The sequence below is a fragment of the Phyllobates terribilis genome, unplaced genomic scaffold, assembly GCF_046119375.1.
Source record: "Phyllobates terribilis strain yellow unplaced genomic scaffold, ASM4611937v1 Scaffold_24__1_contigs__length_18792416, whole genome shotgun sequence".
Lineage (NCBI taxonomy): Eukaryota > Metazoa > Chordata > Amphibia > Anura > Dendrobatidae > Phyllobates > Phyllobates terribilis.
In genome coordinates this window covers 15,313,259-15,337,601 of record NW_027362784.1, presented here as the reverse complement: position 1 = coordinate 15,337,601, position 24,343 = coordinate 15,313,259, and the positions used below count along the sequence as shown (strand labels likewise).

Here is a 24,343-nt window from a genome sequence, read left to right as displayed (position 1 = left end):
CTACAGATGGACAATGACCCAAAGCAACCCAGGAGTTTATTAAAGCAAGGAAGTGGAATATTCTTGAATGGCCAAGTCAATCACCTGATCTCAACCCAATTGAGCATGCATTTCACTTGTTAAAGACTAAACTTCAGACAGAAAGGCCCACAAACAAACAGCAACTGAAAACCACCGCAGTGAAGGCCTGGTAGAGCATCAAAAAGGAGGAAACACAGCATCTGGTGATGTCCATGAGTTCAAGACTTCAGGCAGTCATTGCCAACAAAGGGTTTTCAACCAAGTACTAGAAATGAACATTTTATTTACAATTATTTCATCTGTCCAATTACTTTTGGTCCCTTTAAAAACAGGGTGGCACATGTTAAGGAGCTGAAACTCCTAAACCCTTCATCCAATTTTAATGTGGATACCCTCAAATGAAAGCTGACAGTCTGAACTTCAACTGCATCTGAATTGTTTTGTTTAAAATTCATTGTGGTAATGTCTAGAACCAAAATTAGAAAAATGTTGTCTCTGTCCAAATATATAACTGTATGTCCCTCAATTTTGTTATATGTCACCCATCCTGGTAAACAGTTGAAACCAGAAGTTTACATACACTAAGATTACTATGCCTTTAAACAATTCTGGACTGCCCATATGATGATGTCATGTGTTTGTAAGCTTCTATTTTTTTGGCAACATCTGAGTTAATTAGAGACACACCTGTGGATGTACTTTAATGCACACCTGAAACGCACTGCTTCTTTGTATAGCATCATGGAAATGTCTAAAGAAATTAGCCAAGATATCAGGAAGAGAATTGTGGACTTGCACAAGTCTGGCTCATCCTTGAGTACAATTTCAAGATACCTGAAGGTGCCTCATTCATCTGTGCAAACAATTATATGCAAGTACAAACAAAATGGGAATGTCCAGCCATCATACCACTCAGGAAGGAAACGGTTCTGTGTCCCAGAGATGAACATGCTTTAGTCCAACATGTGCATATCAACCCAAGGACAAAAACAAAAGACCTTATGAAGATGATGGTGGAAGCTGGTAAGATTGTGTCAATATCCACAGTGAAACGAGTACTGTATCAATATGGGCTGAAAGGCCACTCTGCCAGGAAGAAGCCATTACTCCAAAAGAAACATAAAAAGCCAGATTAATGTTTGCAACGCACAGGAGCAAAGACCTTAATTTTTGGATACATGTCCTGTGGTCATAATGACCATCATTACGTTTGAAGGAAAAAGGGAGAAGCTTGGAAGCCTAAAAATACCATCCCAAATGTGAAACACGTGGGTGGCAGCATCATGTTGTGGTTTTGTTTTGCTGCAGGAGGGACTGGTGCACTTCACAAAATAGATGGCATCATGAGAAAAGAAGATTATGTGGCAATACTGAAGCAACATCTTAAGACATCAGCCAGGAAGTTAAAGCTTTGGCATAAATTGGTCTTCCAATTGGACAATGACCCGAAGCATACTGACAAAATGGTAACAAAGTGGCTTAAGGATATCAAAGTCAATGTTTTGGAGTGACCATTACAAAGCCCTGATCTCAATCCTATAGAAAATTTATGAGCAAAGCTGAAAACGAAGGTGCGAGCAAGGCGACCTACAAACCTGGATCAGTTACACAAGTTTTGTCAGGAGGAATGGGCCCAAATTCCGACCAACTATTGTGAGAAGCTTGTGAGAAACGATTGACCCAAGTCATTCAGTTTAAGGGCAATGGTACCAAATACTAATGAAATGTACAGTATGTAAACTTTTGACTTTGCAGTAAGTAATAAAAATGCTTTAAAACATTCTCTCTCTCATTATTCTGGCATTTGGCAAATATTAAAAATGATGGTAATCCTAATTGATCTAAAACGTGAAAGGTTTATCCTGATGTCATGTTAGATATTGAGAAAAACATGTATATGTGTCTTTTTATATAGTGTATGTAAACTTCTGGTTTCAACTGTATATGCCCTCCCATCCTGGTATATATATCCCCCCCCATCCTGTTATATATGTGTCCCCCATCTTGGTATATATGTTCCCCCTATACTTGTATATATGGCCCTCCCATCCTAGTATATATGGTCATCCAATCCTGGTATATATAGCCCTCTCATCCTGGTATATATGGCTCTTTCATCCTGGTATTTATGGCCCTTCCATCCTGGTATATATGATCTAAAATACTGGTATATGTGGCCCTCCTTCCTGGTATATATGATCTAAAATCCTGGTATGTGTGGCGCTCCATCCTGGTATATATATGCCCCCCCCCCCCCCCATCCTGGTATATATGTCCTCCCCAACCTGGTATTTGGCCCTCCCATCCTGGTGTATATGGCACTCCCATTCTGGTATATATGATCTCCATCCTTGTATATCTGGCCCTCTATCTTGGTATATATGTCGCCATTTCTAGTATATATGATCCCCATCATGCCGCATACTTAAAAAAAATAAACCATTCTGCTCACCTTCCCTTTGCTCCTGCACGGTGCGGCACCATCTTCTGAGGCTGGCAACTTACTTCAGTGTATAAACGGCGCAGCGGCCCTCACATGCCGACATCAGCTGCCAGAATATTCACTGCTCCCCACGCCTGGGATTATGGGGGGGGTCTCGCATAAATTGAAACTAGAATACATGGTGGAAGGTGTAAAAAGCAAACAGGACACAGTAAAGTAACATTGTGTAGATACACAGTAATACTCATCATACATGATTGTGTCAACAAAATGGAATTCTCACCCATTCTTTGTTTCTCCGGGATGAAAGTTGCTGTCTGGGGAGTTCCTTCTGGACCAAGTAGTTGTATAAGCTGGCCCTGTTAGTCCCTTTAGGCTCAAACTTAAACTATCCCCACAAAGCTCCCGCTCTGACAAGGGCAGACCACAGCCAGCCCTGTATGGAGGCCCTGCACTTTCCCTTTGACATTTTGTTGACACAATCATGTATGAATTATTATAAATATGTAGGATCTGCACTCAGACCTCATACTTGTGTTTTGAGAAATCTCTGTTTTTCATTTAAATGTCTGGATTCCTGGAGATAGAAATAAATGCTTAATCCATGGAATAAAGGGAAGAACAGAGATTTTCCCCTAGTTTAATTGATGTATATCTGGATCTGTTAAAAATTGGTGTTTCAGGGGAGGGCGACTTACTGTGTCCCCCGTATACACCCTCTTCCCTCTACAGATTCTATCCAGAGCCTGGTCTTCACACCTGAAGATAGAGTACAAGCTCTTTATGTATTTTTACACATATTTAATATAGAGATGGTCCCCTGACTGTGTTAATGGTAATAATCATTCCAGCATTGAGATCCATCTCTCTTTTTATGGGTGGCATTATCTGTTTATTGTTCTTAACTATTAAATATTAAAAGTTATGTTTTAGATTCTCACTTTAATTGCTGTCTAGTATCTAATCTATAGTGAGAACATATCTCAATATTGGTTGGTGTTACTCTCACTGTTTTGCTTGTTGCTGAAAAGGTGAAAAACCAATTAAAAACAATTTCTGCTTTAGCCCCAAATTAATGGAACGTGTGTATCCATATCATGGATGCCGATACAGTTGAAAACAACAATAGGAAAGGGAGCCATCAGCTGTTGCTCCCTCTCCCATCATTCCCCCTCTCCATCTGAACTCTGTGATGTCTCAGTGTAGAAGGCGCGATGGCATCACTACAGCACGCCCTCTGTGCTGAGCAGTGCAGGGGCTGGAGCTGCGAGGGATAAGGGAGAGGTGAGTATTTGTTTATTTATTTTATATGTATAGAGGACTACATGGGGCCCATAATACTGTATGGAGCACTATATGGTGCCCTTAATACTGTATGGAGCACTAAATGGTGCCCATTATACTGTATGAACCACTATATGGGGCCCATTATACTGTTCCAAGGATTATGTGGTGCCAATAATACTGTATGGAGGACTATATGGGGTCCATAATACTGTATGGAGGACTATGTGTTGCCCGTAATACTGTATGGAGCACTATATGGGGAACATTATACTGTATGGAGGACTATGTGGTACCCATAATACTGAATTCCCCCCCCCCCCCCCAATACTCAGGAGCTCATGAATACACAGTGTTTAGAAAATAAATGTCAGACTAAGGGACCAGAAACCACCACATTCCGATATGAGAACTGCCAGTCTTGATGAATCAGGGCTAAATCTTTACTTGAAAGTTTCAAATGTAATAGAAATGTTCTGGCTGCAGTGAGGAGGTCATGTGATTGGCAGTTACTGGTCATTCCTGGCACCTGCAATGAGAGAGCGAGCACAGCGACTTGTCTACAAGGAGCATCCGGAGAGTTTTTAGCCATAAAGGCACAATGTTTTGTCATTTTTTCCTTTTCCTCCCATTTGTACCCTCCCCCATTTCCCCTTTTTTCATTTTTGCAGGATTTACAGGATTCCATCATCCTTTTACTGGTCATCGTGTGGCAAGTATCATTCTCTGTAGCCCATATACAGTTCACAGAGCACAATACATTCACATTACACAATGTATACACAGAGGGAGGAATGGAGCTGTCCACATTATTTGATCGGGAAGGAGCTGTGTAACAGATTTATAGTTTTAGAGTCATAAAAGAAACATTAAAAGTGTGCATCATCCGTCAGAGGTATCGGTTTATCTTATATGTCCCAGCGTATACATTAAATGGATGCCTAAATGTGATATAAAAATAGTCTATCACTGGTCATAGAGAGAAAGGGGACAAGAGAGCAGGAGAACTATATATGTATATGACTCACCCCCTGGGCTGTGGGGCACCCGGAACCGGGCTTCTGTACGATGTTGGGGGTAGTAGTGGCAACCTGATCCCGTGGCTCAGGGTGGTCAGACCAAATGTTGTGGCAGTCTATTTATAGATTTGTGAATGTCCGACTACGCCACCCGTGGATTGTGGTCAGGGTAACCGCCGCTGCAAGGCAGACAGCTGAGGCTGGTGTTGATGTGCAGCACATGGGTAGGATAACTCCCCACGGGAAGAGTGTAGCCTCAGGGCAGTGTAGGTGAATGCTGGGGGTGATAGTGCAGGCCGCAATAGTAAGAGTTCAGAGTCCGCTTCAAACAGTCCAGGGTCTTTATTGTAGGTGTTATTAACGACCCAACAGTAGTACAGGTTAGGAATGGGCCTGGGTGTCTGAGAGCATTCGGGCGAGCCCCACTGGTCAGGGCGAGTGTGTAGGCCTACCGTTCTCTCTATGCTCTTTCTGACTATCCCCCTCTTCGTGGTGTAATAGCCCACGTCCCTGAGCTGGCCGTGTACTTCTCGCCTGTATGGCTTGCGACTCGGGCCTTGGGTACCTTTTGCTTTCTCCTCGCTGTACTGGTCCCTCTGTGTGGCGGAGCCTCCAGGCTTCTTAGGCCAAGGGACCTGCAATCCCTTGCGAGTTGGTTCTCTGCTGCTGGGCTTACAACCCTGACAGCCTCGGACCCCAATGTCCGGTTGTGTGATTCTCTCAGCCAGGACCGACTCTCGTCGCCTCTGTCCCTGGCTTGCAGTTTCTCCTCTGCCTCACGGACTCCTCAGCTACAGCTGAACTGTCCCTCCTTCTCTGGGACTAGTCTCAGTCCTGAGCTAGGTCGTCCAGTTCTCTCTAACCCTGCCCCCAGTTCCAGCTTTTATAGGGGCAGCCAGCTCACCCTACTGGCCTGGGACAGGAGGTGCTGTATGCTAATTGTCCCTAACCAGGGAACCTCCCTCCTGCTCTCAGACACAGCCTTTAATATTTGTGGCATCCAGACCTGGGGTGACACATTCCCCCCTAGTAAAATTTAGTACTCCGGACTAAACAGGAAACACAAATACAGGGTATAAATGACAACATAACATATTTACAAGTACATTTTGTCCTTAAGGCCACGGCGCTTCCGTGACCGGGTGTCCATATCACCCAACAAGGTGAAGTTTTCCACAGTGTGGGGACCTGTCTCCATAAACCCCAAGTTCCTGGCCTTGGGCATGGCGGCAAGGTAAAAGCTAACTACTTTGGACCACAAGGAGGCCACGCCGGACAGGTTTTTCTTCTGTGGCAATCTTCACAAGAGGGCACCAGGTGCAACTATCTACGTGGTAGTTCCGGTTATTCACCGTCCATAACCTGTCAGTCCATTGTATCTAGGAAAACTGGGAAAACAGTATTAGTAACCAGGTAACAAGTATAACACATTAACTACATACTTTACATTTAGATCTTCCAGCGAGCTGGTATTTGACCCCTAGTAATCCGGGTTGACCTGCGTAACCCACTGTCTGGTGGTGGTCTAACCTGGCTTTCCCCACTAGCATTTAGGGTACAGCTACTAGCTGGGTTTACAGGCAGGGCAGGCAGCTGTCTGCAGGTCCTTTGGCTTACCGCAGGCATGGCAGGATCACTGTCAGCAGAGGGTTGACTCTCCTGGGCTGCTGGCATGGGTTCTTCTGCCTCCGGGGCTGCTTGTTCCTCTTGTTCTTCCTGCTCTGCTGTAGGCTCCTGCTGGGTTGGCTGAAGGAAGTGTAGGACGGGTACCACTATTGCATCGTTTATCCGAGTCCAGGATACTCTCCAAGAACTGTGTTGATCATTTCTTCTTTGTCCTCTGCAAGTTCAAGGTCATCTTGATCTTCTCCTGCACTCTGTAGTTGCTCGGGGCTCCGTTTTAGGTGGTCTCTGGAGACAGTGCTAGTGGTTTCTCCTCCATCCTTGGTAATTACACATACCTTCGAGTTGTCGTGGTTGGACGGCAGTACTGTTTACGGGTCTCTCTCCCACTGGTCATCCAGCTTGTGAAGCTTTCTCTTCCGCTTCAGGACCTGCTCGCCAGGTTTCAGGGGACCAGCAAGGGCTCTCTTGCTTTTCTCTCGCTTGAGCCAGATTCCTCTCCACACTCTCCTGTACCTTCTTGTACTGCAGCCGCCATTCCGTATCCCAGTCCGCGTCTGGGGGAGGTGTCCTCGGGTGTCAGGACTCCCATCTCCAGGTCTATCGGCAGCTTACCTGGTCTTGTTCGCATCAGGTAAGCCGGGGTGCAATTGGTAGCATTCATCGGGATATGGTTGTATAAGTCTATCAGGTCCGGCAGTTTTTCCGGCCACAGGCTGCGTTCCTCTAGGGGCAACGTTTTGAGGAGATCAATGACAATATTATTAATTTTCTCACACAGCCCGTTTGTTTGCGGGTTACATAGTTAGTAAAGCCGAATAAAGACTTGCGCCCATCAAGTTCGACCTGTAAGTTCTGTAATTGCTAAAGTTGATCCAGAGGAGGGCAAAAACCCCAAATGATTTAGCCAATCTTCACGTGAGGAAAAATTCCCTCCTGACTCTGAAACCAGGCGTTGTCCGAATCTTCTTACAGCCGTAGAGGTTGCAGAACTCCTGGAAGATTTCCGCCTCGAACGCTGGACCTTGATCTGTCAAGACCTGTTCCGGATACCCGTGTGGACGGCAGAAGTGTTGTTGGAAGGCTCTGGCCGCTGTTTGGGCTGTCAAGTCTTTAACGGGAACCACCACCAGGAACCGGGAATAGTGGTCCACTATTGTCAGGGCATAGACGTAGCCCGACCGGCTTGGAGCCAATTTCACATGGTCCAGAGCTACCAGCTCAAGAGGCTGCCTGGTGACAATGGGCCTCAAGGGTGTCTTCTGGCTGGTAAGTCCTTCCTTCTGAGGTTACATGGGCCGCAGTCCCTGCACCACTTCTCTATGGCCCCTCTCATACCGACCCAGTAGAACCGCTCTCTCAGTAGGAACTCCAGTTTCTTCCAACCCGAAGTGACCTGCTCTGTTATGGTAGGCCTCCAGGACCATTGCTGCATCTAGTCTCGGGACCACTACCTGCCAGGTCAGCTCGTGCGTCCTGTGGTTGACAAGCCTTCTGCACAGTTTACCTTTGTAGAGGAATAGCCTGCTTTTTTTCTTCCATAACTGCTTGGCTTCCTCTAGAGCGTCCGGGCCAGGGCTAGCGCCTGCCTGGGTCAACAGGTCTTTCACCAGGCGAATTGCAGGGTCACTATCTTGCGTTTCAGCCCAGCCGTGGTGGGGTAAGGAGTTGAACATGACGGTGGTTAGGTCTTTGTCTCTTACCCGGTGAGAATACTGAGTGGCCCCATACCGGTGGAACGCAGGGAGCTCTACTTCCTCCAGCTCCTCCGAGTCTTCTTCCCCTTCGGGTAGGTGGGGCATTCTCGATAGGGCATCTGCGTTGGCGTTGGTCCTGCCTGCCCGGTATTTGATTGTGAAGTCATAGTTCGATAGCCGGGCCATCCACTGCTGTTCCAGGGCACCAAGTCTTGCATTGTCCAGGTGTGTCAACGGGTTGTTGTCCGTGTACACGGTGAACTTTGCGGAGGCCAGGTAATGTTTAAACCGTTCTGTGACGGCCCACACCACTGCCAAGAATTCTAGCTTGAAGGAGCTGTAATTCTCCGGGTTTCTTTCAGTGGGCCTCAGCTTCCGACTGGCGTACGCGATCACCCTTTCTCTGCCCTGTTGGTTCTGTGACAGTACGGCTCCCAGCCCCACATTACTGGCGTCTGTGTGGAGGATAAAAGGCTGGTCATAATCTGGGTAGGCCAGGATCTCATCCCCCGTGAGGGCCATCTTCAACTGGCGGAAGGACTCCTCTTCCGGCTTGTCCCACTTGAAGGGTGGCTTTTGGCTTCTGGTCTTAGACTGACCTATCAGGAGGTCCTGCATTGGAGCTGCCATCTTTGTGAACCCGGGGATGAACCTTCGGTAGTAGCCTACCAACCCGAGGAATTGCCTCACTTCTTTGATGTTAGAGGGGCTTGGCCAGCTCTGGATTACTGTAACCTTGTCAGGGTCGGCGGCTACTCCCTCTGCACTCACCACGTGTCCTAGGTACTGTACCTTCGGCTTTAACAGATGGCACTTGGAGGGTTTCACTTTCATGCCAAAGCCTGCCATGGCCTCGAACACCTCAGCCAGGTGCTTTAGATGGTCCTCGTAAGTCTTCGAATAGACAATCACGTCATCCAGGTAGAGTAGGACCGTCTCAAAGTTTTGGTGCCCTAGACAGCATTCCATCAGCCTCTGGAAGGTCCCGGGTGCATTGCAGAGCCTGAATGGCATACAGTTGAATTCACTTAATCCCATCGGGGTGGTGAAGGCGGCATTCTCCTTGTCAGCCTCTGCCACAGGAACCTGCCAGTACCCGCTAGTAAGGTCCTACGTAGAGAAGAAATTAGCTGATTATAGTGCGGCCAAAGACTCCTCTATTCTAGGCCTCGGGTATGCGTCTTTATGGGTGATACGATTGACTTGTCTATAGTCCACGCACATTCTCATGGTACCGTCTTTCTCTTTTTTACCAGAACCAAGGGGGCTGCCCAGGGGTTACAGCTGTCTCTAATGACCCCGGATTCTTTAATTTCTCTCAGCATGCCCTTTGCGTTCTGATAGTGTGCGGGGGGTACAGGTCTGTATCTCTCTTTTATTGGTGGGTGGCTCCCCGTAGGGATGTGGTGTTCTACCCCTTTCACTCTGCCGAAGTCTAGCGGGTGCTTACTAAAGATTCTCTTGTACTCCTGAACCACCCGGTAGACTCCTTGTTTTTGGTGCAAGGGCTGTGGAGTCAGCACCCACGTGGAGTTTCTGGCACCAGTCCTCCTTGTGTTTCTGGGAGCCATTACCTTCCGCCTGGGGAGATGGAGGCAAGGGTTCCACGGCCCTGACAGCATTGTGTTCAACAGTATACAATTTGGCAAGTGTAGCGTACCGGGGCAAGTGTACTTCCCTTTCCCCGATGTTTAAGATCCGGACGGGCACCCTTCCATGGCGGACATCAACCACCCCCCAGGCTGTCAAAATGGTGGGCCTGCTGTCTGAGTACACTGGTTCTACCATGGCTTGGTAGTCTTTCCCTCTTAACCCGATTGCAGTCCGACACCAGATCATCATTTCACTTTTGGGAGGCATGGCAATGGGGAACGGGTCGCTCATCCTCACACTACCGATCTCACCACCAGACAGTTCTACCTGTTGCTGTCTCATCAGGGCTCTTATCTCCTTCTGGAGGACCCTCTGTTGGCTGGAGCTCACATTCATCGCCACCTGCTGCAAAATTACAATTACTTCTGAAAGACAATTTTCAATCACGTTAGTACCCAAGGTTATTTTAGGGTGACTTTCTCGACGATCAATGTCCACAATGATCACTCCCTGTGCCGGCAGTTCAACTTTACCAATCTTAACGGTCATCTCTCTGAACCCCACCTGCGGCACGGGCTGGCCATTGCTGGCGATGATGCTCAAGTCATTGTCTGGGTAGTGGGTTATGTCAGTGTCACTCCAATACTGCTTAAAAAGTACATAGGGGATGGTAGTTACTTGTGACCCGGTATCCAGCGGTACACTCATGGGGATACCGTCCAGCACTATGGGTAAAACTGTGCGTCCCCCCATGTATTCATCACGCCAATTAGACGGGCCTAATGACCTTATGCCTGGGGGTTGGCCCTCTGCCCCAGGTCAGACCCATTTAAAGTACAGTACCTGGCTACGTGTCCCGGCTGGCTGCAACGGCGGCAAATCGGCTGTCCATCCTCAGTGTAACAGTCGGTGGGCCTCCCTCTGAACGACAGAATCCTCCTCTGTCGACGCCACTGGACATCCTCCGGACTTGAAGCCAGCTTGATTGGTCCTGACGAGTCCATCTGTAATGACTGTACGGTCCTGGTCAATGCAGCAACACTCTTTGTTAGTTCTTGGACCTGGTGGTGCAGGTTTGCTGGCGGGGATGGGTTTAGAGCCTGCACATCAGCCCCCACAAGGTCTGCGGGGTAGGGCGCCGCCCCCTGGTGGTAAGTGATGGCAGGGCGCCGGGAAACTACAGCGCCACCTGGTGCGGGTTCTCGGAGCACCCGGATGGCCCTATCTTTGAACTGTGCAAAAGTCAAATCGGGGTTCTGTAGGGCCATGAGGCGCAGCTGGGTTCTGTGGGCGCTGGACAGCAGACCTTCTATGAACTGCTCAGTCAATAATTTATCTGTATCCTGCACGCTGCCAGGGTCAGCTTGCTTGATTGCTCCCAAGGCTTCCTGTAAATTTAGGCCATAATCTCTGATGCTGTCTTGAGCTCGCTGCTTACATCCATAGAACCACATTTTGATTTCTGCTGAGGTACGGGTATCAAAGGTGTCCCGTAGATGGGTCAGAACCCCCCCTTACAGTCCTTTTCTCCTCAGCTGTGCAAGACTTTACCTCCCGCTGGGCCGCACCAGTTAACTGCCCTATCAGTATGCTTACTTTCTGTTCTTCTGTCAGGGGATAAACTTTGAACAGGCTATACAGCCTTTCTTTAAAGTCGCCCAAGGTATGCGACTCGCCGGCATACTGTGGCAGCCAGGCCGCTCCGGGGATATAGGGCATGGAAAACGGCATCACAAGCTGCAGCGGCTACGCTGGTGGTAGAGGGTCCCTCCGCGTCCGACATCTTCCTCCCCCCTAGTTAACCGTGGCCTACCTTCCGGCGATCCTCTTCTGTAGGCCGTGGCTCCGCTCGCGATGCTCTGGGCGAGGACCTTGCGTCGCACGGTGATGACGCCGGCGTCCGCTGGATCTCTTTCCAGGACCTTGCGCAGCATCTCAGCGTAGGGCGGGGCTATAGGTCTTGCGCATTTTTGACGTCCATGCCCCTCTTCTTCCCGCGCGGCGTCCCGAAGATGGCGCCCGATGGCGGGAAACTGCAACGGATGGCGGGAAATGGCCCGAATGGCGGGAAACTTCACCCAGGTATGTATAAAGTCTTTTTCAGGCACACAATACCCGTTTGTGGCGGGTTGGTCACAATCCTGCCGACTACGCCAAAAAGCTGACTCACCCCCTGGGCTGTGGGATACCCGGAACCGGGCTTCTGTACGACGCTGGGGGTAGTAGTGGCAACCCGATTCCGTGGCTCAGGATGGTCAGACCAAATGTTGTGGCAGTCTATTTATAGATTTGTGAATGTCCGACTACACCACCCGTGGATTGCGGTCAGGGATAACCGCCGCTGCAAGGCAGACCGCTGAGGCTGGTGTTGGTGTGCAGCACAGGGGTAGGATAACTCCCCACGGGAAGAGTGTAGCCTCAGGGCAGTGTAGGTGAATGCTGGGGGTGATAGTGCAGGCCACAATAGTAAGAGTTCAGAGTCCGCTTCAAACAGTCCAGGGTCTTTATTGTAGGTGTTATTAATGACCCAACAGTAGTACAGGTTAGGAATGGGCCTGGGTGTCTGAGAGCATTCGGGCGAGCCCCACTGGTCAGGGTGAGTGTGTAGGCCTACCGTTCTCTCTATGCTCTTTCTGACTATCCCCCTCTTTGTGGTGTAATAGCCCACGTCCCTGAGCTGGCCGTGTACTTCTCGCCTGTATGGCTTGCGACTCGGGCCTTGGGTACCTTTTGCTTTCTCCTCGCTGTACTGGTCCCTCTGTGTGGTGGAGCCTCCAGGCTTCTTAGGCCAAGGGACCTGCAATCCCTTGCGAGTTGGTTCTCTGCTGCTGGGCTTACAACCCTGACAGCTTCGGACTCCAATGTCCGGTTGTGTGATTCTCTCAGCCAGGAGCGGCTCTCATCGCCTCTGTCCCTGGCTTGCAGTTTCTCCTCTGCCTCACGGACTCCTCAGCTACAGCTGAACTGTCCCTTCTTCTCTGGGACTAGTCTCAGTCCTGAGCTAGGTCGTCCAGTTCTCTCTAACCCTACCCCCAGTTCCAGCTTTTATAGGGGCAGCCAGCTCCCCCTACTGGCCTAGGACAGGAGGTGCTGTATGCTAATTGTCCCTAACCAGGGAACCTCCCTCCTGCTCTCAGACACAGCCTTTAATATTTGTGGCATCCAGACCTGGGGTGACACATATACACACAACAAGCTTTATAGGAAAGTAATGTATATAACTGAAATTACGTGTATAAGTGGCCCCCTAATAAGAAGCCATGGTTTACATTAAAAGATTGTTCCCATAGGTTGAAGGAAGAGGTCATGAAAAAATGCTATTTCTGTAAGGACCTATGATGACTACATGGCAGTGCTAGTTAGTGTGTCTGTCAGAAATCGCATAATCAGGGCTGCTCCCCAGCTTATAAACATATAATGATGACCCTAATGGTAAACCAGACTGGGAAGACCATCTCCAACACCCTAGAGGCAATTCGGCAATTGGGTAATTTGGGAGATTGGGGCCCCAGGACTAGTGGTAATTTTGTTTCCGGAGAGCAGCGTAGAGAATCTAAAAACAATAACAATGGCTCCCGCATATCGCGCAAGGATATGTTTATTGCCTTGTTGAAAGATGAGGTTCCCAAAGAGGAAATTGATGGGATTGGTACTGACTAGTGATGAGCGAGCGTGCATGCTCGCTACTGCTCGGTGCTCCCCCGAGCATTTCACTGCTCGAGATGTGTGGCGCCCCTGAGGGTTCAGTCGCCACAGGGGTACTGCACCTCAGCTCGAAGTGTGGTATCTCCTCTTCCAGGTAAGGATGGAGCATTTCTCAGGACCCCACTTTACCACTCAACACTAAACCACTCCTGTCCAGTAGGGGGTCTAAATGCACCAGGGTGCTGCCCCAGCCCGGGATAGAGGAGATGGGGGGGAACCAAAGATGGGGGGAACCATGTAGTGGGTGAGGGTGGAGAACATACTTTTAGGAAACACTTATTCTTTCATATTTAATCTCCGGCCATCTTAAGTTCAAGGTCTTTGATTGTGATATTCGTCTGTGATTGTGGTATTCGTCTGTGATTGTGGTCTTCTGCCAGAGTCCAGCAAAAGTCTGCAGCTGACTGAAGATACACGGTCCTCGTTCTCTGGCCTTGAGACGAGGAGTGGGTCTGAGTTAACCACTGTCTCTACCCGGTCAAGGTCCTGACCTAAGAAGGCCTGGAGGGGAGCAGGCAAAAGGATCCCAGGGGGGATACGGACGGAGCGGAGTGGCCACCTGTACTCTTTATTCTGGCCTAGTCAGAGGGATTCCTGCTGCAAGAGGGGTGACTGGCCCCCGATATCTGACTTTGTTACTTCACGTCTCAGTCAGAAAAGCCCGGAGGCTTAGTGGATCCCAGGGGGGATACGGACGGAGTGGCTTACGCCACCTGTATCTCTTACACTGCGTTTATCCAGTGGGACCCGGCCTTACACCTCGTTCTAACCACACACAGTCAGGAGAAGATTTAGTGGGAGAACTTACCAAGGAGAGGAACACACACCAGAGGGGTCTCGACAGGTGCTCCTGATCTACCTGGAAAGTGCTGGACCCACCATCCCGGTGGTCGCAGTACGCCGTGAGTAGCAGAGGGAAGCTTTTGCGGCTGAAGTTCATCTGAAAGTGAGTAAAAGCCCTGGATGACTTCACACACCGCCTCAGCCTGTTATTTCCTGCGCGGCACTGCACCCACCATTCCTTCTCACACTGCCCTGAGGCCTGCTCCGCCTGTGGGGAGCTGTCCCATCTTAGCAGCCCGTAACACCAGCCTCAGTGGACTGTAGCAGCGCTGGTGTCCATCACCGGAAACCGCAGGTGGCGTAGTCGAAATATCACTCTTACTTGAAAGGCCAATATTTTTATGTGACGGCCCTGGGCACGGAACGGTCCAGGCCACGACTGCCTCCCCCGCTACCCCTACACTGACCCGGCTCCGAGTAAACCCATATCCCAGGGAGGGCTGGAGCGTCGCAGATGCTCGGCGCTCGCCGAGTATTTCCGGGGGTTGCTTGGCGGGAACTCGGGTCTCCTCCCTGCATGTTTGGTGCTCTTTAGAGCGCCAAGCAACATGCAGGGATGGTCTGCCACACACTGTAATGCCGCAGCCATGTTGGTTGTGGCATTACAGTGATTGGCTGGCCGCACAGCGTCATCAGGTCTATATCAGACCTGGCGCCGCCATGCTCGTCACAGTCACTCCGGAATCAGACAGTGTAGGGAGAGCTGCTGCTAAGCTAGGGAGAGATTTGCTTGTTTCTAGTTAGTGTAGGTATGCCAGACTATATTAGAGACACATATTCATCTCAACTAACAGTCCTTCTGAGGACTAATCCAGCTGCAGAGATATCAGTGCTAGGCAGGCAGGCAGAGTATATAGCAGACTGCAGTGCACATAGCAAGAGGGTCCATTCCAGTTCTGTCTGCTGCTTTTCCAGATATTTCCAGAAAATAGCCCTAGGTATCGGGTCAGGAATATATATATTTTTATTTTAATCCTGATTATATACTTAAAAAGCAATCCAGAGAACACAATTTTTTATCGTCATTTGCTTGTTGGCACTGCAGAGTACAGCCAGGTCCTTTTCATATTACAGCGCTAAAAATGCAGCTATTTAAAACTGCTTTGTCCATCACACGGATCACATATAATTGCGCTCCAATTTGAGCCATTTGTAGTGAGCGTGGAAGATATTGTCGTCCATTTTAAATGCACAAGGCACGTGGCAAGAGACGGGGAACTGGACGTGATGGTGATGGTGCATGCAGAGGCCGAGGCCGTGGGCAAGCTGAAATTGTGCCACAACAAACACCCACTGCTTCTCGCTCGACCTTCCTGTCCCAATTAATAGGGGACCATAGAACACCACTATTGAACACAGAGCAGTGTGAAAAGGTTAGTGGTTGGATAGCAGATAATGCTTCCAGTCACTTAGCCACCACCACCACCACCACCCTGTCTTCCACACAGGTCAAGTCTCAGTAGCCGTGAGTCTGGACTGCATATTCCTCACCCTGATCCTCCCCTTCCTCCCACCATGCCGAGTGCCCAGAGACAACTGATCCCACACTTGGACACTCCGAAGAGCTGTTCACTTTTCCATTTATAGATTCGGGCCTCTTGCCTGGTCCACTTGAAGCGGGGCAAGAGAAGATCGCATTTAGCAATGCCCAAATATTTGAGCAGCCACGGTGATACGAAGGCGATGGTGGGAAAGTGTCACGAGAGGTGGACTATGAGACACAATTGCCAGAAAGTCAGGAGGAGGACCATTGTGCGGAGGTGGAAGACGAGGTGGTGGATGATATAGTAACTAACCCAACCTGGCAGGAGGACATGCAGAATGAGGACAGCAGCACACAGGGGGAGGAAGGAAGAGCACCCCAACAGGCATGAAGATGCACTGTGGTGGTCGCAAACAGAAGGCGAGAAAGAGTTCCCAGTAACACCAACTCGACGGACGTTGCCAGTGCAACTGTTAGGTCTTCTCGAGTCTAATTGATTTTTAAAGACTCTGCCGATAACCCCAAAAAGGCCATTTACACCACCTGCCAGGCCAGCATTAGGCCAGAATGATTAGGCACATGGCAGCAAAGCACCCGACTTTGTGGGCCGAACCCCAGGGTCCAGGAACAGTGTCTGCAGGTGACACCACTGCTTCTTCCGCTGTTTTGTGTGCAAGCCAATCCCCTGTCCATAGTGCATGCGAAGATGCCTCCTGCCCTGCACCTGTCGTTGCACAATCTCAAATAGCATCATCAGCAAGCACGTCCTTGTCCCAGCGCAGCATTCAGTTGTCCATACCCCAGTCCTTGGAACGCAAGCGCAAATACGCAGACAACGCCCCATAGGCCACACTACTAAATTTCCACATTTTGCGACTGCTTGCGCTCGAAATGTTGCCTTCTAGGCTCGTGGAGACGGAAGCTTTCCGCGACCTGATGGCAGCGACCATCCCTCGGTACTCGGTCCCCAGCCGCCACTATTTCTCCTGATGTGCCGTCCCTGCATTACACAACCACGTGTCCCACAACATTAGCCATGCCCTCAACAATGCAGTTACAGGGAAAGTCCACCTAACCAGGGACACGTGTACAAGTGTTTGTGGTTAGGGACGGTACATCTCGCTGACGGCACACTGGGTTAACATAGTGGAAGCCCAGTCGGACCTTGGGACGGAACACATCCTCCCGATGCCGAGGATTGCAGGCCCTAGGTCAATCAGGGTTGCCCCCCACAGTCTACAGCTCCTGCACCTCATCCTTCTCCTCCTTTTCAGCCTCAATCTCCGAAATGACCATGTAGCACCCTGAGGATTCGGCTGCTACAGGGGTATTGCACCTCAACCCAGAGGTGTGATATTCCACTCCCGGGTAAGGATGGAGTGTGGAGCTGAGCTCGGTTAGCTGCATGCACTACACACATCCCATTTCCGGAGGGCAGACCAACGGTACTCCCACTTAGAAATGTGCAGGTACGATCGAGTCTGTCCTTGGCTGGAGTGGGAGGGGGGTGGAATATCCCAGTAGTGTAGGGGCAGATAGGGGGAGCAGTCTGGGTAGTGCTAGGAGCTCATTGGGTGCTGGTCACCTGAGCTCACACATAGAGGGAGTATATAAGGTGGGAACCATCTTAGAACAGGGTCTTTGTAGAGGGTCTGACAGGCAGACAGTCACCAGCCAGCCTGTTGTGGAGGAAAGAAGCAGAAGAGCAGAGCAGCCCCAGGCCCAGAGAGAGAGAGAGGAGAACGAAGGACCCAGAGGGGGAGAAAGAAAGAACTCTGAGAACCCAAATCAGACCAGAGGGTGAAGAGTTGGCAACAGGGTACCGGATCCCAAGCTGGTGGAGGCTACAGCACACCTCAGCCAGAGACCGGAGGTCGTGGGCAGCATCTGCCACGACCACCCACTAAATCCACCCGGAAGGCAGACCACGAGTAGGGTCAGGGAACCCAGTGACAAGGGTTCACCAACAAGAGGCCCGAGGGAGCCGGACATAGGTGGATCCCTGGTGGGGACGGCCAGAGACGAGGACAGGACAGAAAGGGAGCTCAGAACCACGCTCCAGAACTACTTGGGGGTTGGCCGAGTCCAGGACCTGGTGGACGCAGCACGGCTCGGGTGGTCACTCAAGGCCGGAGTGACCGGAACAACAGCAGTAAGTAAAAACCCTGAACTGCAGAACCCGACTCTGTCTCTCATTACCATCCTCTCTGCACCTCTACAACCACCATCCTCTGCACCTGACCCCCTGAGGCTATACCCCTCCCGTTGGGGGTTATACTACCTAAGCTGCGCACACACCATCAGCCTCAGTGGACCCTGCTGCAGCGGCGGCCGTAGTGACCGCAATACAACGGGTGGCGTAGTCGACATAAAGAACTTTAGTAACATCAGTAAGGACTGCCACACACTGAGCTTGACGCCCTGGGCACGGACCGGGTCACCGCCACTCGGAGACTACAACCCCCATCTGATCCGGCTCCGGGTATTCCCCTAAAGAATATGGCCCAGGGGGCGCGTCAACTTCATCAGTCACAAGCTGGAAGCACTGCCTCAGCCAAGCGGGCTGTGCTGAAGCTAATATGCTTAGGTGGCAAACCGCACAATGCTGAAAAGTTGTGGACAGCTCTGAAAAAGCAAGCAGATCTGTGTCTGACACTACTGAACCTACAGTCAGGCATGGTCATGTGTGACAATGGCCGGAACCTGGTGGCGGCTCTGAGGTGAGGCGAGCTCACACATGTACCATGCCTGGCCCATGTGTTTAACCTCGTGGTTCATCGGTTTCTCAAAACCTACCCAGAGCTGCTGGATCTGCTCATCAAAGTACGCCGCCTGTGTGCCCATTTTAGAAAGTAAGGTACAGCTTCCGCTGCCCTTGCCGTGCTTCAGCAGCGTTTGCAGCTTCCGGCTCATCGACTGGTGTGTGATGTCTCCACGCGTTGGAACTCTACACTGCAGATGTTGGAAAGAATTTGTTAGCAGAAGAGGGCAGTTGTTCACTACCAGCATCAACAAGGCTGTATTCAGTTCAGACTCCACACAAGACCTCAGGGGTGGACATGGATAGCAGACATCTGTACCATCCTCCAAAATTTTGAGGATTCCACCAAGATGGTGAGCGGTGATGACGCCATAATTAGCGTCACCATCCCGCTTCTCTGTCTGCTGAAATGCTCGCTGCTCAGAAGCAAAGAGGATGCATTGCAGGCGGAGCACAATGAGATGGAGCAAGGAACCATACAGGATGATTACACACAGTCCAGCCTCATCTCATCCCAACGGGGATTGGGTGACAATGAGCAAGAGAAGGAGGAGGAAGAACAGGAGCTAGTTTCTTGCGCTATAGACGGTACTACCTGCACAACTGTCATACCGTCAGTTCAGCGTGGATGTCCTGAGGACAGGGAAGAGGAGGAGGAGAGCATGATCAGTCATCCTCTTGGTGAGGACACGGAAGTCTTGCCTGTTAGCAGTCTGGCACGCATGGCTGAGTTTGTGTTACGCTGCCTTTCCCGTGACCCTTGCGTTCTCCAAATTTTGGGTGACAGTCATTACTGGTTGATGACACTTCTAGACCCACGCTACAAGGAAAACATTATATCTCTTATTCCTGAGGCGGACAGGTCTACAAAAATGGGGCAGTACCAGAAGGCCCTTGTTGTGGAACTATTAAAAAAATTCCCTTTTGAAAACGCTGGCAGCAGAGGTCACAGTTCATTGGACAACCAAGGAGTACAGCCGAGAGAGACACAACTCCAATCCAGCAGAGGCAGGGGAACACTGTCAAAGTTCTGGGAGAGTTTTCTCAGCCCCTCCCATTGCACAGGCCCTGAGGTGCGGGTTACTCTCACAAGGAGTGCAAAGTTTGGGAAGATGCTGAGGGAGTACCTTGCCGACTGTACCAATGTCCTCCATGATTCCTCTGTGCCTTATAATTATTGGATATCCAAGCTGGACACGTGGAATGAACTGACTCTCTACGCCTTGGAGGTCCTGGCCTGCCTGGCCGCTAGCATTTTATCAGAGAGGGTTTTTAGTGCCGCTGGTGAAATTACAACTGATAAGAGCATCCACCTGTCAACTGTAAAAGCTGACAGGCTGACTCTTATAAAAATGAACAAGGGCTGGATTGGGCCAGACTTCTTAACACCACCATGATAGCAGCGTAACATAAACTTAAATCCAGTGTCTTTTTTTGGGAGGTGTATTCCCATGCATCTTTTCACAGCCACACATGGGTATACGCTTCCTGATTTTGGATATTTGCTTCTGGTCTTCAATATGTTCATTTATACCCCCCAGGGGTAAATGTTTGTCAGCCCATACGCTTAGTGCATGGGCATTACAAGTATAGGAGACCCGCTCCTTTCTAATGGGAACATTTTTTTATGAGGCCCTCCTCCACATCTTTTCCAAGGTGCATTGGAGTGCCTCCAAATTTTTGGCGCCCTTGCATTCACTGCATAGGCCAACACAATGGGAGACCCACTTCCTATTAATAGGAACATTGTTTTCAGGAGGCCCTCTAACCTCCACGTCTCTTCCAAGGGACATTGGAGTGCCTCCCAATGTTTGGCAGCCCTTGCATTCACTGCATAGGCAAACAGCATGGGAGACCCACTTTCTAATAATGGGAACATTGTTTTCAGGAGGTCCTCCTCTAAGTCTCTTCAAAGGGGTACTGGGGTGCGTCCAAATTTTCAAAGGGGTATTGGGGTGCGTCCAAATTTTGTGCAGCCCTGCCACTCACTGCATACGCAATAATAGTATAGGAGACCCACTCTTTAGTAATGGGAACAACAAAGCACAGCCGGCTGATGGCTCTCTAAGAATGGTAAGGGCCGACTGCTGGCCCTTTAAGAATAGAAAAGGCCGCCCGATAACCCTATAAAAATAGGCTTTGTGACTTTCAGAGTGCCTCCTTCATAAATGAAACAGGATGTGTCTGATGATGTGTCACACACCACATGGCCAGATAAGGTTGTAAAATATTAAAATTACATCTCCCGGTGAATGCATTTGTCACGGTTGAATGCAAAAAGGCATCAAAAACGCTGGTGTGGAGGAGTATTTTTGGTTTTGGTTATTTATTTTGCCTTATATACAAGTCATTACCCTGTAAAGGATGTTCCTTAACATATTTCCCAGGAAAATCCATTTTGGTTTCGTTTTTGTATGTTTTATTGTGAGTTCGTAAAAGTGGCGTAATACCTCTGACAACGTTGTTCACAGCAGTGACCTGGGAGTCAGAAATGCTTTCAGGGGTCTTCCCCATGCTGTTCCCATGTCATTTGAGCACTGTTCCCATCGATTTGGGCAATTTTTAGGCCTCTGCAGACCTCCGGGGGGAGCCGCCTGAAAAATGTTCGAATTTTTCATAGACTTACATTGGGCTCATTGCTCGGGTCGAGCATTCCAATTTGCTCGACTCGAGCATTTTAGTGCTCGCCCATCACTAGTACTGATGAAATGTGGAAATTATACCAAAAGCGAGGGCTTCATAAGAAATCAGGAAGTTCACAAAATAAAAAGGTGACAGTGGAAGATTCTGGATCCCCACAGCGTGGGCGTAGTTGGACACGGAGAGAGCGGGAGGGCCCACTCCCACTTCGTCCCCAGTGAAACCCACAGCGCCGGGGTTTGAGGATCTTTACGCTGAAGTAAAATTGCTGTTGCAGGAGGTCAAAACACAGCGACAGGAGTTGACTTTTTCTCCCAGAGAGGTTTCCCAGTCAGAGGGAGACACAAGTGATTGACTTCTTGGCCGAGCCCTCCACATAGATAGACGCCCTCATGTAAATTTGGTCATTAATTGGCAAAATAAGAATAGGGGCTCACAACAATAAATGTTATTAATCTTAACCAATCACAGTATATAAACTAAAGGGAAGACATTTTAAAATTATATATTTATTAAGGTATAAAGTTAAAAACATACCAAACAATTGTGCAAAAAAACAAAACAACCCTGACTCACAGGCTAACAGACTAAACATTGTATACTAATTACCAATCAAACAGAAAAAAACCCCAACCAATAACCTAGATTATAATCATGGTTCAGCTTCCCATCTACTGTTAGTAGTTATATTGTCCGAGGTCAGCCTATACTCTCCTAGGTATACCTAAACAAGTAGTATATTGGTTAGATGATTTCAGTATGACATATCTATAACCATCCACTCAAAGGAAGATGCCTAGTACCCAATTTCAACTATAACCATCCTTTCAGATGAAAAATGCTTAATGCCCGAAAAATGCTTAATGCCCGACGCGTTTCACCACAAACTGTCGTAGCGGCTCTTCAGGGGCAACACAAGTTAACAAGCCAATATATGGTTATGTATAACACATTACAGATAACAGTTTCTGTTTACTCCACTGAGAAATCAACAAATAAATCTTCTTCTAGTGTCTCTCTTGCTGTAGCTTTTATTTAGAGATTCATCTAGTATTCCCCATGACCTATAGAGGTTGCTATTCCATCATCATTTATAAACACTCATCAGATCAGAGCCAAATACTCCTTTTGATGATATAGACCTAAGTCTGTCCCACTCCATATGCTGGAAAATATACAGCAAAGATGTGTGGGGGAAAGAACTGTGGCAAGATGTTTGGGCAATTGTGCAAAGAATTAAAGTGACTGTATTTCACGTTGACGTCCATTGTGCTTCAGATAACCTAGAAAGACTCTTCAATTCAATAGCGGATGAACATTCCAAAATATCAGTTGCTGATGCCAGTGAGGAGCCTGACTCAGCTGAAAAGCAACTTGGATTGGCTCAATGGGCACATCAGAAATGTGGGCATCTTGTAGAAAAAGCTACTTATGAATGGGCACAAACCAGAGGAGTGCCCCTCAGGTTACATGTAATTAAGGAAACAATTATGAAATGGCCAGTGTGTCAACATTCACAACAGAGACCTATTCCCCATGTGGTTAGGGGCCATATAGCCCGAGGCAAATTGCCTGGACAAATTTGGCAGGTGGATTATATTGGTCCCCTTCCACAAGATGGAGGATGTGTGTATGTATGCACGGCTGTGGATACATACTCAGGGTACATGATGGCTTGTCCGTGTAAAGCGGCCAATGCCAACAGTACGATCAAAACAATGGAAACCATAGTATTATACTACGGAATTCCGTAACAAATTCAGAGTGACAATGGTAGTCACTTCAGGAACAAGAAGGTTGCAGAATTTTGCTCAGAACATAACATTGAGTGAATCTTTCATATCCCATATTATCCCCAAGCCGCAGGATTGGTAGAGCAGATGAATGGGTTATTCAAAGAACAATTAAAGAAATTGGGAGATGGAACTTACAAAGGGTGGAGAAAACATTTAAATGAAGCCCTTAACATTCTTAACAGGCCAATTGGAGAACAGGAAACACCATCAATGAGGATGATTACCCCCAATTTACAGATAATGCCCTTAAAAGCTTCTACCACAGAACAGACGGTTCTCTATTGGGAATTGGAGACGGGAGCACTAGGACCCTATAGGGCTACTCCACAAGCTGCAGGATTAGATCTACAATCCCATGAGGAAATCAGATTGGAACAGGAGTTATAAAGGCAATCAGAACTGCTATAGGATTACAAATGCCTCCTGAACATTTTGGTCTTATAGCTCCAAGGTCAGATTTAGCCTTAAAGGGAATTCAGGTGATGGGAGGAGTGATAGATCAGGACTATCAAAGTGAAATTAAGGTACTCCTGCTGAATAGTGGGGATAGTGACTGGTTGATTCAAAAAGGAGACAGGGTAGCTCAATTGTTGATTTTATCCATCCAGAAAATGAAGGTGATCAAGGGAACAGCCCCCACAGTAATAACTGTCAGAGGAGATAAAGATTTTGGTTCCAGTCATTCTTTAAATGATGGTGCAAAAACATGGGTAAAACAAGCTGGGGATAAAGGTCCCCCAGAGCCTGCAGAGGTGATTGCTAGAGGGGCAGGTAATGTGTTAATAGTGATGAAGCCAGGACAGGAAAAATGGGAACATATTCCAGCAGACAGGTGTTATCTCAGAGAATAATAAATCTGCTCTTTCTTTTTAGTGTCCAATTCAAATATGGAGATGGTGGCTGATCGGTGTTACAGGCATGGTCCTTTCGGTCTCTGTCTCTACCCAACCGTAGTATCAACAAAGAGAAGAAGTGCCAGTCAAAGAAAATGTGGCATTGTGTAAAATTAAACAGAACCTATGGAGTTACTTGGCACAATTGATGAACATGAGCCATTTTTGTATGACAAAAACTGCTACCGCTACCAATATACTAGAGAATTGTATGGTAGCTATACCAACTCCCTTACAACTGTGGACAAACTCAATAGGGGGGTTTGTCCAAGATGAGGAGATTGAAGGAGATGTGATCCAAAATGATACTTATAACCTGTATTACGCTTGTATAAACTGTACTGGAGAGGACTTCCTTACTGAAGACATGATAACTATAAAGACTCAAAATAATGCATCTGCTGAGTTATGTTATCAAATGACTTGTAATCAAAATAAAATAGGTAAAAATAGAAGGTAACAAAAGGCACAATGAACATAATATCATGTGCGGTTCACGTTCAGATAAAAATTTCAAGAGAATGAGGTAGCGAAAAACATGA

At 48.5% G+C, this 24,343-nt stretch overlaps 1 long non-coding RNA gene across 1 annotated transcript in view; it reads left to right on the top strand.

The window, feature by feature from the left end:
- The window catches only part of LOC141176302 (uncharacterized), a 32,853-nt gene extending 8,771 nt beyond the window's left edge, over nt 1-24,082 (top strand). Inside the window, exon 3 of the long non-coding RNA XR_012253135.1 lies at nt 23,782-24,082. This is a non-coding gene — a long non-coding RNA (uncharacterized lncRNA). The remainder of the gene's footprint in view (nt 1-23,781) is intronic.
- The last annotated feature ends 261 nt before the right edge of the window (nt 24,083-24,343 follow it).